Source organism: Callithrix jacchus, chromosome 11 (genome assembly GCF_049354715.1).
Source record: "Callithrix jacchus isolate 240 chromosome 11, calJac240_pri, whole genome shotgun sequence".
Lineage (NCBI taxonomy): Eukaryota > Metazoa > Chordata > Mammalia > Primates > Cebidae > Callithrix > Callithrix jacchus.
The window spans coordinates 49,198,567-49,214,905 of NC_133512.1; the positions used below are offsets into that span (position 1 = coordinate 49,198,567).

Here is a 16,339-nt window from a genome sequence, read left to right on the forward strand (position 1 = left end):
AGCAATCACATATAACCCCAACTATCACTCACCCTAGGTCACTAGTGGTAGTTTTGTGACTATTTTGGCATATTTACAAATATTTTAATGACTGCAAATATTTTACCCTATGCATATATTGTAGTTTATTTATCATTTGCCTATTTTTGCACCTTAGGTTTTTAAGGTTTTACTATTATGAATAACTCAGCATAGGCTGGGCACGGTAGCTCATGCCTGTAATCCCAATACTTTGGGAGGCTAAGGTAGGCAGATCACTTGAGGTTAGGAGTTCAAGACCAACATGGTCAACATAGTGAAATCCCATCTCTACTAAAAATACAAAAATTAGCTGAGCATGGTAGCACGCACCTGTTGTCTCAGCTTCTCAGAAAACTGATGCAGAAGAATTGCTTGATACTGGGAGGTGAAGGTTGCAGTGAGCCAAGATCACACCACTGAACTCTAGCCTGGGCGACAGAGTGAGACTCCATCTCAAAAAAAAAAGAAAAGAAAAAAAGAATAACTTAATACATTCTGTTTTTACTATTTTCTTTTCTTTGCTTTTTTCTTTTGTTTGATCTGGAGTTTTGCTGTTGTTGCCCAGGCTGGACTGCATGGCGTGATCTCAGCTCACAGCAACTTCCGCCTCCCAGGTTCAAGGTATTCTCTTGCCTCAGCCTCCTGAGTAGCTTGGATCACAGGCATGCACCACCATGCCCAGCTAATTTTGTATTTTTAGTACAGACTGGGTTTCTCCATGTTGGTCAGGCTGGTGTCTACCTCCCGACCTCAGGTGATCCACTGCCTCAGCCTGCTAAAGTGCTGGGATTACAGTGTTCAACTCCTCTCTTTTTATTATGTCGTTGTCTATGTCATTTTGTATATAGAAAAATATTTGTTTTGTAAATCTTGATGTTCAATGCTGGGTGCATATATATTTAGGGTGCTTATATACTAAGTCTTCTTATGGATTCAGCCCTTTATCATTACACAATGCTCTTCTTTGTCCTTTTTGATCATTTTCGGTTTAAAGTCTGTTTTGTCTGAAATAAGTATAGTAGCTACTGCTGTCTTTTGTTTTGCATTTGCATGGTAGATCTTGTTCTAACCCTTTATTTTGAGCCTAGGTATGTGGTTATATATGAGACAGCAGACAGTCTTATTTTTTTATGCAACTTGCCACTCTGTGCCTTTATGTGGGGAGTTTGAGCCATTTACATTCAAGTTTAAAATTGATATCTGTGATTTGGTTCTACTATGAAGTCGTTTCCTGTTTGCTTTGTAGTTTCTAGTTTGTGGTTGCATTATAGAGTTGGCAGTCTATATATTTATGTGTGTTTTTGTGATAGTAGGTATCTTTGTTTTGTTTCCATGCTTAAAACTGCATCAAGGATCTCTTGTAAAGCTGGATTCATGGTGCCAAATTCCTTTAGCACATGCTTGTCTGTAAAATATTTGATTTTTGAAGCTTGGTTTAGCATGGTAGGAAACTCTTGGATAAAATTTCTTTTTTTTTTTTTTTTAAGAATAGTGAAACAGATTCCAAATCTCTCCTGGCTTGTAAGGTTGCTGCTGAGTTAATCTACATTCCGAACAATTGCTGTTGCCACTGTTGAATTTTAATTATATATATAAAATTTTCAATGCAGAATTGTATTATTTTTACATTAATAAATATTATAATTTATACAGTATTGTAATTTTGAGTACTCCCAATTATACAATCACCCAGTCACAAAGACTCAGACACTTGCATTCCTTTTGAGAAAAAAAGGTTATAATAGCTAAAAGTGCCATTCAAAGGACAGCAACTCAAAGGTTAGAAGAACACCAGCCCATATACATATACAAGAACCATTGCAAGGATTTGGTAACTCTAAAAGCCAGAATGGCTCATTACACCCTAATGAGCCCAGGAGTTCCCAAACAATGGTTCTTGAACTGAGTGAAATGATTGAAATGAGAGACATAGAATTCTGAATATGGATGTCAAGAAAACTCATAAATATTCAGGAGAAAGTCAAAACTGAATCCAAAAAGTCCACAGAATATAGTAAACGGATCTAAAAGCTACAAAATGAAACAGCTATTTGAAAAAAAGTTCAACTAAATTTCTGGAACTGAAAAGTTCATTACAAAACATTTATAATTAAGTAAGAGGTATTAATAGCAGACTAGCCCAAGCTAAGAAAATTTTCTCAGAGTTCTAAGACCAATAATTTGAATCAACTCAGTCAGACAAAAAAAAAAACATAATAATATTTAAGAAAAAGAAACACAACTTCCAACAAATGTGAGATTATAGAGAGATATCAAATCTATGACTCAATGGCATTCCTGTTAGAGAAAGACAGAGCATAGTTTGGAAAACACATTTAACACACTTGAGGACATAGTCTTTGAAAATTTCCCCAATCTCACTAAAGAAGTTGCCATGTAAATTCAAAAAATGCAGAGAATTCCTGTGAGATACTCTCAAAGGCAACCATTCCTAAGGCATACAATCATTAGATTCACCAGGATCATCTTGAAAGAAATCAACTTAAAGGCAGCTCCTTCTTATATAAGGAGAAATCAGGCCAGCAACAGACCTCTCAGCAGAAACCTTATGAACAGAAGAGATTAGGAGCCTATTTTCAGTTTTCTTAAAGAAAATAAATTCCAGCCAAGCATTTCATATCCCATTGAATAAAGCTTCAAAACAAAGAAGAAATAAAATCCTTCTTAGACAAGCAAATGCTAAGGGAATTAATTACAACCAAACATACTTTATAAGAGGTTTGTAGGGAGTATTAAATATGGAAACAAAAGAAAAACCTGTTACCACAAACAAACTCTCTAACACATAGCCCTCAGACTCTGCAAAGAAACTTCTCAATCAAATCTTCAAAATGACAAACTAACAACAAAATGACGGGAACAAAATCTCACATATCAATACTAACCCTGAATATAAATAGGCAAATACACCACTTAAAAGGAATAAAGTGGCAAACTGGATAAAAAGACTAGATCCAACTTTCTGCTGTCTTCGAGAGACCCATCTCACATGTAACAACACCCAGAGTCTCAAAATAAATGGAGAATGATCTACTATGCAAACACAAAAGAAAAAGAACAGAAGTTGTTATTCTTGTCAGGTAAAACAGACATTAAACCAATAAAAAATAAGAAGGACAAAGAAAGGCATTACATAATAATGAGGGTTTCAATTCAACAAGACTTAACTATTTTAAACATATATGCACCCAACATTGGAACACTCATATTTATAAAACCAGCCCTGCTTGAGCTATCCAAATATCTAGACAACCACACCATAACAGTGAGAGACATCAATACTCATAGTATACATAGCATTGGATAAATTATCAAGGCACAAAATTATCCAAAAATAATCTAGACATAAACTTGGTACTCAAGTCAATTGGACCTAATAGAAATCTACAGAACACTCCATTCAACAACTACCATATAATTCTTCTCATCTGCACAAAACATTTTCTAAGATTGGCCACACGTTTTGTTACAAGCAAGTCTTAATAAATTCAAAAATATCAACATCATACCAAGCACAGTTTCAGACCACAGTGCAATAAAAATAAAAATCAATATCAAGATAACTCAATACTATATAAATACATGGGAATTACACAACTTGCTTCTGAATAACCCATGTAAACAATTAAATTAAGCACCAAATCAAAATATCCTTTGAAATTAATAAAAATCAAAACACAACTTACCAAAATTTTGGGATGCAGCAAAGGCAACATTAAAACAAAAGTATGCAGTATAAAATGCCCTTATCAAGAGTTAGAAAGATCTCAAATACACAATCTAATATTGCACCTTGAGGAACTAGAAAAAAAAGAACAAACCAACTCTAAAGCTAGCAGAAGAAAACGTATGACTAAAATCAGAGAAGAAGTGAATGAAATTTGAGACATAAAACTCCATACAAAAGATAAGTGAAATCAAGAGTCGGTTGTTTGAAAAATAAATACAAATGATAGACTGCTAAAAAGAGTAACAAAGAAATAAAAGGAGAAGACACAAATAAGTACAATCAGCAATGACAAAGATGACATTATACTCAATGTCACAGAAACACTAAATATTTTCAAAGACTATTATGAATACCTCTATGCACACAAATTTAAAAATCTAGAGGAAACAGATAAATTTCGCAAAACACAAAACCTCCCCAAATTGAACAGAAAGAAAATGAAAACCTGAACTGACCAACAGCAAGTTCTGAAATCGAATAAGGAATAAACAAACTTATGAATTAACAAAAGCTGAGCCAGATGAATTCATAGCCACATTCTACCAGACGTACAAAGGAGAACTCGTGTGAATACTACTGAAACGATTCAAAAAATCAAGAAAGAGGGGACTCCTCCTGAACTCATTCTATAAAGCCAGAATCATTCTGAAAACAAAATATAGCAGTTACACAAGGAAAAAAGTAAACTTAAGTCCAATATCCCTGATGAATATAGGCTCAAAAATCCTCAACAAAATACTACAAATTGAATTCACCAGCAAATAAAATAATTAATATATTATGATCAAGTAGACTTTATTCTTGGCAAGCAAGGCTATTAAACCATATGCAAATCAATAAATGTGATTTATCATAAAAGCTGAATTAAAATAAAAATCCATGTGATCATCTCAATAGAGACAGAAAAGGCTTTCGATAAAATTTGATACCTATACAATAAAAACCCTCAACAGAATAGGCACTTAAGGAACATATCTCAAAATAATAAGGGGCATCTATGATTATCTAACAGCCAACATGATACTGAATGAGCAATAGCTGGAAACATTCTCCTTGAGAACTGTAACAAGAGAAGTTCCCATGCTCACCACTCTGATTCAACATAGTACTGGAAGTCCCAGCCAGAATAATCAGGCCAGAGAAAGAAAAAAAGTATATCCAAATCTGAGAAGAAGTTAAACTATCTCTCTTGATTGATGATATGATTCTATATCTAGACATCCCTAAAGACTCCAGCAAAAAGCTCCTAGAATTTATAAACAACTTCAGTAAAGTTTCAGAATACAAAATCAAAACACAATTATAAGTGTTTTTATACAACAATAGCATTCAAGCTGTGAATCAAGTCAAGAACATAGTTCTCAGTAGCCACAAAGAAAATGAAAATGAAATACCCAGGAATACAGCTAATCCAGGAAGTGAAAGATCTCTAAAAGGAGAACTACAAAACACTTCTGAAGGAGATCATAGATGACACAAATAAATGGAAAAATCATCTATTCTCATGGATTGTGAAACAATGTTAAAATGGCCATATGCCCAAAGCAATCTATAGATTCAGTGCTTTTCTTATTAAACTGTCAACCTCATTTCTCACAGAACTGGGAAAACATACTCTAAAATTCTTATGGAACCAAAACAGAGCCCAAATAGCTAAGGAAATCCTAAGGAAAAAGAACAAAGCCAGAACCATCACATTACCTGACTTTGAACTATACTGACCTGAACTGAACTATAAGGCTAAAGTAACCAATAACATCATGGTGCTGGTACAAAAACAAAGATAAGTTTAACAGAATAGAGAACAGAGAAATAAAGCTACACAGCTACAACTCTCTAATGGTTAACAAAGTCAACAAAAATAACAAATGGGGAAAGCGCTCCCTATTGATAAACGGTGCTGGGATGGCTGGATAGGCAGCAAAAGAAAGAAACTGGACTTCCTACCTTTCACTATACACAAAAGTCAACTTAAGCCAGAATAAGAAATTACATGTAGGACCTCAAACTATAAAAATCTTAGAAGAAAACTTAGGCAATACCTTTCTTGATTTTGGCCTTGGGAAAGATTTCTTGGTTAAGTCCCTGAGAAACTGCAACAAAAATAAAAATTGACAAGAGGTACCTAATTAAACTAAAGAGCCTGGGCACAGCCAAAACACAACACTGATCAACAGAATAAACAGATAATCTACAGAATGGGAGAGCATTTTCACAAACTATGCATCTGACAAAGGTCTAATATCCAGGCTCTATTTGGAACTTAAGTCAACAAGCAAAACACAAATAATCTCATTAAAAACACAAATCAAAACCATAATAAGATATAATCTCAAATCTATCAGAATGGCTATTAAAGGTCAAAAAACAATAGATGCTGGTGAGGATGCAGAGAAAATAAACACTTATAGACCATTAGTGGGAATACAAAATTAGTTCACCCTTTTTGAAAAGCAGTTTGGAGATTTCCCAAAGATCTTAAAAGAGGGCTACTATCCGACCCTACAATTCCTTTACTGTATTTATACCCATCGGAACATAAAGCATTCTCCCAAAAAGACAAATGCACTTTGATGTTCATCCCAGCACTATTCACAATAGCAAAGACATGGAATCAAGCTAGAGGCCCATTAGTGGTGGGTAGAATTAAGAAAATATGGTACATATACTCCTTGGAATACTATGCAGCCCCATAAAAAGCATGAAGTCATGTCCTTTTCAGCAACATGGATGCCACTGGAGGTCATAATCCTAAATTAATTAATTGAAGAACAGAAAACCAAATACCTCATGTTTTCACTTAGAAATGGGAATTAAACTGAGTGTACATGGACCTAGAGATGGAAACATAGACACAGGGACTACTTGAGGGAGGAGAGGGCAAGACGGGGGTTGTAGTGAAAAACTACCTCTGTGCTACTATACTCACCACCTGATAATGAGATTATCTACTCCAAACCCATCACATAATATACCAGTGTAACAAACCTGCATATGTAGCCCTTAAATCTAAAATAAAAGTGGATATTATTTAAAAAAGAAATTACTCAAGGTCTTGCTTTGTACAGTTTCTGTCTTCTACCTCTGTGGGACTGTGTTTACATAGTACATTCAAAATTAAAGTAATACTATTGTGACTGTAAATATGTTTTTATAATTTTGGCATTCTTTTATAATTTTGGCATTCTTCTGCCTACTGGGAGTATTTATTTTTTATTATTTTTTTATGAAAGAAACATTTGGAAGCTGAATGGAACAATATTGCAATTTATAGAATTGTTATTATTGTTGGTTTTAAATCCTAATTTTAGGATCAGCCAAATTCATCCTGATTATTTAGACTTTTCTTAACTGTTTGCATATCTGTATTCAAGTGAAAGACAACATTTGAGAATGTAAATAATAAAGAAAAAGTGTTTTGGATTAATCATGAGTGAAGATAAATGAACACATGTGAATATATATTTTGTTTAACATAACATGCTAAGAAGACACATTTTCATAAATTAATTTATAGAAGTTAAAGATAAAAAACTATGATGTCCTTATTTACTATCGATTACAAATCAGTAAGTAGATATTTTAAAAATATATTAATGTATTTAAAATGTATGAGTCTATCTCATTTTCACTTTCTGTACTATAATATTTATTTTATTTGGTGATATATTTTAATATTTTTATATAAGCAGTCTAATATTTTGGTAAATATACTTACATGAAATTTGATAAACACAAATTTTCACTGGCTGCATTTAAACTTTCTGGACATTATAATTTGATAATGATTTCATGAATTTACTGAAAACAATTTTTTTATATATAGACAAATTTTAAATATGATCTAAGTGTCAAAAATATGCTAGGTACATCACTGACCTACAGTTTACTTGAATCAGCTAGTACATATTTTTAGTTTGATAATTATCATTTCTTCCACAGCCTCTAGATACTTGAGGATTATAGTTTGTTTTGTTTTTGTTTTCTCTGGAGCAACCTTGCTCTTCCAAGAGGTTTTTTTTTTGACAGAATCTACAATAACACAATAACACCAGGGCAATTTAATCTCAACCTAACTCTGTCTCAATCTCTGTCTCTCTGTCTCTTTCTCTCTCTCTCTCTCTCTCTCTCTCTCTCTCTCTCTCTCTCTCTCTCTCTCTCTCTCTCTGTGTGTCTCTTTCTGTGTGTGTGTGTGTGTGTGTGTTGATTACAATGAATGTACAGAAACTGCCATGAGAGGTTTTGTTTTGTTTCTCCTATTTTGTCATAAAACGGTTCCTTGTTTTGAGGTGAGATTATGCAAGATCTGATATTTACTCATATATCATCTATATATAAATCTCAGTAAAGACAGACTGTTGACTCTTTCATTATGGAAAAGAATCCTTTATCACTCACCTGTCACCGTATGTCAGATTGTTTGGCTAACAAATGGTACCATTTCAAGATCTAAATGTTTCTCTCCGCTATGGAAAGATCAATGGTGGTAATGGCTGGATAAGAGTGTTGTGCTGTATGTCAGGCCATGCATTTCCACATCTTTATGCCTCCCGCATTCATGAACATATTGGAGAGCCAAGGGGAGAAGTTAGCAACTGATAAAATATCTAATGTAAATGCTTCATCTGCAGGAATGACCTCTGGTGGACTTTGGTCTGAAAAAGAAAGATTCTCACATTTTGTTCACTACTATGAGACCATGTAATTGATCTTCTAACTCTGAAACTTTAAGGTTTCTGAGAAAATAGCCTCAGAACTCAGTGTACATCCTTACCTCAAGCCTTAACTTCCTCCAAATAAAGAAATTCCCAAGTAAGCTTCTTGAAACTGTGATCACCAAGAAGTTTTCCCCCTTACCAGTTTCTTTTATTGTTACCCCTGAATGGGCTTTTTGGCCAACAGCAATCTAGTTTTCTCTCACATTTACATATATATAATCCTAGCATACGAAATAACACTTGGGAACTCAGTTCAATAGCAGCTTTTCTTCTCATCAACTATTGCCTACAATGACCATTTGTCTCTGAGATTTTTCATGATACTGGCAGTACTTTCAATAGTACATTTCTTATATTCTATAGGGAAGGAAACATTTGCTGAGTCCTCCCATGGCACATAGTGAGTCATCAGGCTCCCTCATCTTAAATAATAATCTACGTTAGCACAAGCACATCTTTGTGCTCATTAAACTCTTTCTCAGCATCCTGCCAATGCATTTCTAGCATAGACATCTCATTTACTATGGCCTATTGCACTTTCAAGCTACGAGAAGATATCCCATAATCATATAATTAATGGTTGTAGATGTCTTTGTAAGGCTGTTAACCCCTGAGAAATAAGAAATAAGAAAGTTTCCTCCTTATAATCAGCAAATATTCACCATACCTTATTTCACAGTGCCCTCTCCTTGCAACCTACCAGCCTCAAAATATTCCTGAGCATGTTTACTGGTGTGCTCATGACATCTTACGTCCAAGAGCACTTCTGGTGGTTAATTAATTTCTTTCTAAAAAATGAGTAGTACTTGTCCAATTTGGTTAGGTGAATCCAATTCCTATTGGATTGAAAGTCATAAAAATCAGTGGAAAATCATGTCGTTGAGCATTCACGTGAAGTGATCTCTTAGTGTGTTTCAGGAAAGTGTGGCTTTGGAATGTTTTTCAGGAACGTGAAGCTTTTTCTCCTTTTGTCATGGAGAAAAGTCAAATCTGAGTGTCTCAAGAGACCAAGGAACTCTAGATGTTCAAAGTTCTCTAGCATATCCACTTAGGCATGCTATTATCTGTTGTCACTATATTAGGGTCCTGATTCTGGCACAGAAAACTTTCTGGGATAGTAAAGCCTTTTCTGCAATTTGATTACTCTTACAATCCTGACATAAAATTGCAGCAGATGAATGTCACTTTAAGTACTGTTATAGAGAAATATTAATTTTCACACCATGCCCTGAGTTCGTAATCAGTTGATTTAAGTATTCCATTTTCTTTATTGAGAATATTGAGGACACTTTATAACAACTATCCAGCTTCATAGATCTCACAGTTATCATTACCATCATATCTTTATGATCCTAGAGAGATTGAATAAGTCAATTCATGCTTTTCTTCTTGTATGTCTTTCTAACTTTCCACGTGTAGATGACGGGGTGATAATTGGAGCAAACCACCATGGTTTGTGTATACCTATGTAACAAACCTGCATGTTCTACACATGTACCCCAGAACTTAAAGTATAATAAATAAAAAGTAAAAAAAGAAATGTAGATGTTTAGGAAAGTAGAAACATAGATGAATAAAATAAGTAAGTTTTACATTGTGTAACAGAATGTGATAACCATCATATGTATTCAAAGTTATATTATTAATATATCTATGTATCTGTGTACAGTGTCTTTGAAAATGTGTAGGTAGTGCTTTCAAATTAGCATGTCCTTTGCATATTTCAATTAATTTTAACTGTACTCCTTAGCTGCACTCTTTTTTTCTTTCTAAAGTTTCTGAAGTGATTTATTATATCAGCCATTGATTACATCCAAGAGCCAAGTCTTTCTTCAATCCTGTGATATGCCTCTTCCCTTTTTTAATATGCATTTTTAATTGACAAAAAGAAGAGTATATATTTATGGGGCCACATGTGATGTTTTGGTAAATGTTTACATTGTGGAATGATTAAATCAAGCTAACTGACATATCTGTAAAAAAAAAAAAAAAAGACAGTCATCATTATGCTGTAGCATACCAAGAGTTATATGATATCTCACTTATCCCAAGCAATTAGATTTATGTTGTTACTTTCCAGGCAATTAGCCAATTCCAGAATTTCATCCAGATTATCTGTTTCCTAGGAACTCTTTTGGCACCAACATTCTTAAGGTAGGTGCCTCTGGAAGAGGATCATGAGCCAAGGATTTGAGTGAAAGCAGTTTGTTTGAGAGATGCAGGGTAAATCAGTAGGAAAGTGGAGAAATCAAAGGAAATAAAAAGCAGCCAATATGCATATTATTGAGCCAGCTTCTATGGCGGAACAAGAGCTTAACCCTGGCAGGTTATGGTACAAAATAAATATATCTGTATTATTCCACACAAGGGGGGTAGAAGCCTCAGCATTTACATATCAACTGTTGAGAATCAGTGGTGCATGTTGATGCTTGGTGTTGTCCAGCACTTACAGCCTGTTACAGGTGCACAAGAAGTACTGACTTCTACAGTTCTGGAAAAGACCCTTCCAACTGGCAGTTGGAAGTTGGCAGAAACCCAATAACATTTAATATCTTTGGAAAATGGTTGGAAGAATGTCTGCTACAAAAAAAGCTTTATAATTTGCATTTCACATTTTTGTTTTCAGTTCACATGGAATTGGTTTTTGATTTTGTGTGATATTGAGATCCAACTTCATTTAGATTTTTTCATTTTTTATCTATTTTACTTTTTCCCCTTTACTTCCTTCTGTTTTATCTCTTTCTCTTTTTTTCTCTATTTTGTCCTTTACTTTTTTATACTCTCTCATCTTTGTTTTCAAATAGGGAGCTAATTGTCTCAGCAACATTTATTGAAAAATCTTGTTCCCAGTCATCTGCAATGCACAATGTGCATATGCTAAATATCCAACTAATGCATATATTTGAGGCCAACATAAATAGTATTCTTTTTTATTTTTGTACTGTTTCAGACTTACAAAATGACAATTGGCTCTGTCAGACATTAATTTAGTATCTGATATAAATTCTAATAATTCATTAATATTATTTCTTGACTTTTACGTACATAATGATGTACTCCTTAAATAATGAGATTTCTTTTCCCCTTTTCTCATTATTATTTTTTTACCTGTTTTCTTATCTTATTGTGGATAGCTACAACTTTCATTACAAACATTGAATAGAAATGGGGATAGTGGCCATCATTTCCTTATTTTTTCTTAAAAGGAAATGCTTTCATTGTTTCACAGTTGACTACGTTATTTGGTGTTTATTTTCACCCTTTTAATTAGATTACCTTTAAACAAATGCCTTTTTATTATTTCTCTAAAAGTTTGCATTTGTTTCAATCATCTATAGATATTATCCTAGATGTCTTCTGCATCTATTAGGAAGCTCATGTGATTTTTCATTTTTATTTAGTTGTAATGGAATATAATAAATTAATATAATAAATGGGTTTTCTATTGTTAAATCATTCCTATTAGTCATGTCATGTCATTTCCATTATTTTTTTTGATATGTTGTGTGATTCATTTTGCCTTTTTATTTATTTATTTTTCTAGAGGAAAGAGAGTTTCTGTCTACATATTTGAGTAGGGTAACTTTTCTGTGTAAGAATAACTTTTTTACACTGGTCCTTTCTAGATTTGAAATCAAGGCAAAAAAAAACTTGAAAAACTTGCTATATTTTCTATTTAATTGTATTGAACAGTATTTACATAAAATTGAATTATGTGTTCCTTCAAATTGAGAATTAACTGAAGATGATATGTTGCAATGAGCTTTTGTGGAAATATTTATTTTAATACTGATTAAGTTTAACTAATGGCTATAGGACCACACTAATGGTCCTTTCTTCTTCAGCTGGTAAATTATGTTTTTCTAGGATATTTTTCATATCACAAAAATCTTTGGTTTTAATTTATGGCCATGTTGCTCATAAGGTTCTCATAGTCTCTTTTTAAAAAAGGTGTATCTTTTCATTTTATAATTTTATTTTTTTGTTTTTATAACAACTGAAGTCAAAGGAGAACATGCAATTGATGAGCTATTTGACTTGATAAAATTCAAGTTTTCGATTCATTAACCCTGAACTCTGTACTGACTATATAAGAGATAAGAAAATAGGGAACATTAAGTACATGAGAAATATTTTCATTATGGCAAGAAAGCCCAGACTATTATAATCATTTTACAACTGTAAAATGATTAAATTTAAGAGGTAAAACGTCTGGCAATAAACACTGAAAAATAGCTAAGGTGTTAATTTGTTTTTTTTTTTTTTTTAAAAAAAATGCCTCCCTGATAGGGTGTGTTTATATAGCACATCCAGTGAAACATTAGAGTAGATCAGGAGTATAAGTTTGATACCATTTACAGAAATTCAAAAAGTGTTCTATAGGCAATTTGGTGCCCAGTTAAAGCCAAATGGACAAGGTTGAAATTTTAAAAGATATTTCTAGCATAATTATAAAAGATTAATTTAAATACAGGCAGAGTCTATTAAAAGTCAGGTATAATTTATTCTCTTTACCTTGCTTCCTTTAACAGCCTTAATAATCTCAATTACAGATAATTTATAAAAGCTAACAAATGGATTCTGGTAGCTGACATCCATGTCCTATTCATTAAAACTAGGAAATAATTACCGGTTCAACTGGGCATTCTTTATCTAACATTAACTTCCTGTAAACTATTTACTGCATATAAAATGCTCCTAAAGATCACAAGCTCCACGTTTATAACATTCACTGTGTTCTAAGATAAGTTGTACAGAATGTTTTTTACCTGATATAACAATCTTTTGGTGGTTGTGGTAATAATGAAAGTTGTTATTTTATTTTTCTAGGATCAAAATTATGCCTGCATTTAATTGGAGATTGTTCAGTTGAAGAATTTACTATTCTCTGGTATAATTTAAACTATTTTAAAATCACATATTACTTGACGGTTTGGCAGAAATTGTTCATATGATTGGGCCTGCTATTACCTTATATTAGAATTAAGGGTTTACCCTTTCTTTCAATGTTATCTATGACTATTTTTATGTTATCATTTTTAACTTCATCTGTAGTAAATTTTCAATACTTTTTTATTCATGGAAATAACATACAATTCACCCAGATTATCAAACAAATTACAATGTAGTCATTTGCCCATTAATTATGTTACTTATCCTCACTCTATTTTCTATAATTTGATTATTTGTAAAATAAGAATGAATGTTTTTAAGTAATTGTCTCCAAAGTTTCTCTCTTTCTTTATTTTTAAATATATATCTCAAATTTGATTTAGTTTTCACAGTAACATTCCACAGAGATAAAGAAAACTTAATCTATTTGAAGAATTGAAGAAACTCCTGCAGAGAAAGAAGGCAGTTTTGATCCTCCATATGGGAGGGCATATGGTTGGTCTGGCAGAGGACAGTGGAGAGTCCCTGTTAAGTTTGCATGAGGTTGGAAAAAGGTTTTGAGAGCTGGCCTCATTGAACCTAATTGCCCTGAAGTGGTCGACCTTGGAGTTGTGGGGTAGAAGAATGGAAGCACTGACTCTCACAGTAAGGACCAGTGGGATAATCTGAGAAGAGTATTGAATCTCAGCCCATGTAATTTTTAAATAAATGTATATGGGTTCACAGTAGGTATATGTAGATATTTACAGGGTACATAAGATTTTGACACAGATATAAATGTGTAATAACCACATCAGGATAAATGGGGGTATCTGTCACCTCAAGCATTTATCATTTTTTTAAGCCAAATATATTTTTTATTTTTAAATTTAGTTTTTTGTTGTTGTTTTGTTTTTTCTAGGTTGTACTACAGTCTATCTTACACCTAAAAGAGCAGTGGACAAACAAAGCTTTATTACAAGAAGCAAGCACTGATACATGGCAAGTCTCTGCTTTCTTTTCTTACCTTCACTTAATTATACCACAAGTTACTTCATAGGTTTTCACCATGAGATACCTCTGTAATACTTGAAATGAGTATGGCAAAACCAGCATTACATAAGGATGAGTTCACTTCAAGTCCCAGGAGAAAGAGCATATTTCTAAAGAAAAACAAAACCAAAGCAAAGTAAAAAGAGAGGCCTAAAGGCCTTGATGCCCAATTGTGTTGGAGTTCATCAGATTCCATCTTGACTTTTTTGCTTTCAGTCAGTATTACGTTAAATTTAGTGTCTGAGTTATATCTTTATTACATGCTATATTATACATTAAGTGGTATTTTATTGAAGTATATTAGAAATAGTTTATGTTGGATAACTTTACTTGTGCAATATAATGTAGTCTCCAATCTGTCTTTTGTTTAAGCCAGCATGACAAAAGAGAAATCTTCCAAATGAAGACTTTTCATTGCTAATCATCCTGTTCAATTATTTTTATTTAGTTAACATATATCATTTTCTCCTGCTAACAATCCATCTTAGTTATGGATGCCCCATTAATTGTAGGCAAAGCAGCGTAATGTTAATATTAAAGACTTAATGACAATACCATGGTTGACTCTATGAGGAGAATAATATGAAAGCATATTTCATTAGTTGGTTACAATCATTCCTCCATCCGTATAGTTGATTTAGGAAATTGAAATTTCAGTTACCTTATTATAATACGCAGAATAACCAGGCAGAAACCTAAAGACACACCAGTAAACTAGTTCTTATGCAGGTGGCAGTAAAATTCATTTGAGCAGCAATTTATCACGAGGTGTACGTGGAATTGAACTAGAAACTGGAAAAAGTAATCTGCTCAAAGTTGCTGTCTTTGATGTGTTAAACAATATTTATCAGATTTCTCTTTTGGATTTAAAGAAGAAATGTAAAATATAAAATAAACAATACATATAAAGAAAAGAGAAAAAAGATAGAATTATCAGACTGTATGAAATCATCGCATAGTTTGCATTACCTTCTGTTTCATTCTAAAATGAGATTTCAGTGGGGAAAAGAAAAAGTTTTAGAAAATGGCTGAGTTGTTGTAGTTAAACATAATTGCTTTTATTCATCTCTAAGTGCCTAGATATAATATACACTCTTTTAAATCTTATTATCTTTAAGTATATCTGCATATTTTCTTCTTCTCCATTACATTTTGGATGTTTCTTATTGTACTGTTATGTAGTGGTGTATTTCTCTTTATATGTTCAACATTAAAATTAAAAACAGCTATTTATATATCTTCTTTCACATTTCTAATCCTAGTCACTATAAATATGAAACTGTATATTTATGGAAAATAATAGGTATCACTCTTAAAACAGATCTCACTCTTAGGATGATCATACTGAAATAGTCATGTATTTTAAAAGATTTAAAAAATAAATCATCACATAAATCTATTTAAGTAACATCTAATTTTAGACAAAATAATCAACACTGCAAACATTTTGCTTGTAGATTAACATTTTATAAAATGATATCATAACTCAGTACAATAAATTCAGCCTTAGAACAAAACAGATATTGAAATTCATTTAATTTTCAGAATCCAAATATAGATCTTTGGGGGCAGACTGCCAGCCATTTCCTTTGATCAAAGAAAATAAATTTTGTACCACCCCTGTCACAAAGACAAAAACACAGGGAGTATTTTGAATTCTGCATCAACTGGCTTTTATTTAAATATTCAAATAAGCAGAATCTTCTTCCTATGGAGAATGATTCCCTCTCTAATTAGAGTATATAAAAATTGATGGATATAATACAAAATGTGACCATCTGCATTTCTCAGTCTTGTCTTTTCCAGTTAGAATTTGCAGGTGTCTTTTAAACAATGATGAATTAGAAGGAATGCTCTTTTTTTCATTCATTTGTCTGTTAACTACCTTTGTAATAATAATACATTTGCATTTTTAATTTCCTCA

The 16,339-nt window shown here is 32.7% G+C and overlaps 1 long non-coding RNA gene across 1 annotated transcript in view; it reads right to left on the reverse strand.

The window, feature by feature from the left end:
* The window catches only part of LOC118143679 (uncharacterized), a 34,916-nt gene that overhangs the window by 16,359 nt on the left and 2,218 nt on the right, over nucleotides 1-16,339 (reverse strand). The window contains exons 4-5 of the long non-coding RNA XR_004727992.3: nucleotides 14,390-14,525; nucleotides 352-473 (exon numbers count right to left, since the gene is read on the reverse strand). This is a non-coding gene — a long non-coding RNA (uncharacterized LOC118143679). The remainder of the gene's footprint in view (nucleotides 1-351; nucleotides 474-14,389; nucleotides 14,526-16,339) is intronic.